We start from the raw sequence: 1219 nt of genomic DNA on the forward strand, positions 1-1219 counted from the left end.
ACGTCCTAGATGCTCCCCAATTAGTGTAATGACTCCCTGAATTATCCTAATTACTGTGGGGGTCCCAAATTGCTCTAATTGCTCATTAATGGCGTCCAGGCCACTGTGTGAGTTGTGGGCAAGTTGAGCTGATCCCATACTACTCTCGTCAGCCCTGCAACTAGTTGCCCTTCCAAAAAGATCACTTCGTATGACCTCGGTTCGATGCTCATTTTAATGCTGATGTCAATGTAGGACAAGAAAATAGGGAAACAGACTGGGGAAAAACACGGGCTGTGAATCCTCAAAGTGGTCGGTCGCGGTCAAAGTTAGGTCGCGGAGATTATTATCATGCTCCGGCGGGGCCGGTATCCGATCTCAGAAGAAACCCAGGACACAAAATGTGGCCAAGAACGATAACCCAGTTATCCGAAAAAAGAACATATGTCCATAGGAGTTTTTCGGATGAATCCGAATTGCTTAAAATTTCACCGGGCTATATATTTTTCGGATTTTTTCGGATAAGTTCAACAACCCGGAACTCTAGTACAAGTTACTAACAAAAGGAACTTAGTTACAGTAGCGATTTACCTCGAACTCTGCTGATTAGTACAACAGGCGTAAACCGGTTCGAACCGGTAAATATCGGTTCAAACCTTTATTTTGGCTGCGCTGAACCCGAACCCGAACCCGAACCGAACCGATAAACTTGAACCGAAACTTGAACCGAACCCCAAAAAATAACGGTTCCGAGCCCTGATAAATAATAGCACGGGGTGCATGTAAGACTTAGTTCCAAAGTACACTGCATGTACTATGTAGCATGTAAGTATGCTAAAATTGGAACGATACAGAGAAGATTAGCATGGCCCCTGCGCAAAGATGACACGCAAAATCGTGAAGCGTTCCACATTTTCTTTCTAAATCGTCTGCCGAAGCCAATTGCCAGACGTCTTTCCCGGACCCCGGAAGGAAAAATCCCGTTTTTTTGCTGTAGTTTTTAATTATTTTCTTGTGTATATATGTAAGCGTGTATTTGCTTCCGGAGGTTTTTGGGTAATATGGTTGCCGTTAGCTAAATTTGTCGCTGTGTAAGGAGAATTTGTTTGTACTCCTTCTCCGGGGTTTATTTCGCAGTTTGTATTGAATCCGGGTGTACGTCGGGTTATTCTTTTTTTCTCTCTCTCTCTTTCTTCCTGTTATGTAATCGAGCAGCTGTTAGAGCGCATATATTGGCCAA

General features: G+C 43.7%; 1 non-coding gene across 1 annotated transcript; it reads left to right on the forward strand.

Moving 5' to 3' along the window:
* The first annotated feature begins 793 nt into the window (after positions 1 to 793).
* LOC135373965 (U6 spliceosomal RNA) lies at positions 794 to 896 on the forward strand. Its single transcript, XR_010416690.1, has one exon. It is a non-coding gene; the product is annotated as a U6 spliceosomal RNA (small nuclear RNA).
* Positions 897 to 1219: the final 323 nt, after the last annotated feature.

The sequence above is a fragment of the Ornithodoros turicata genome, unplaced genomic scaffold, assembly GCF_037126465.1.
Source record: "Ornithodoros turicata isolate Travis unplaced genomic scaffold, ASM3712646v1 Chromosome36, whole genome shotgun sequence".
NCBI lineage: Eukaryota > Metazoa > Arthropoda > Arachnida > Ixodida > Argasidae > Ornithodoros > Ornithodoros turicata.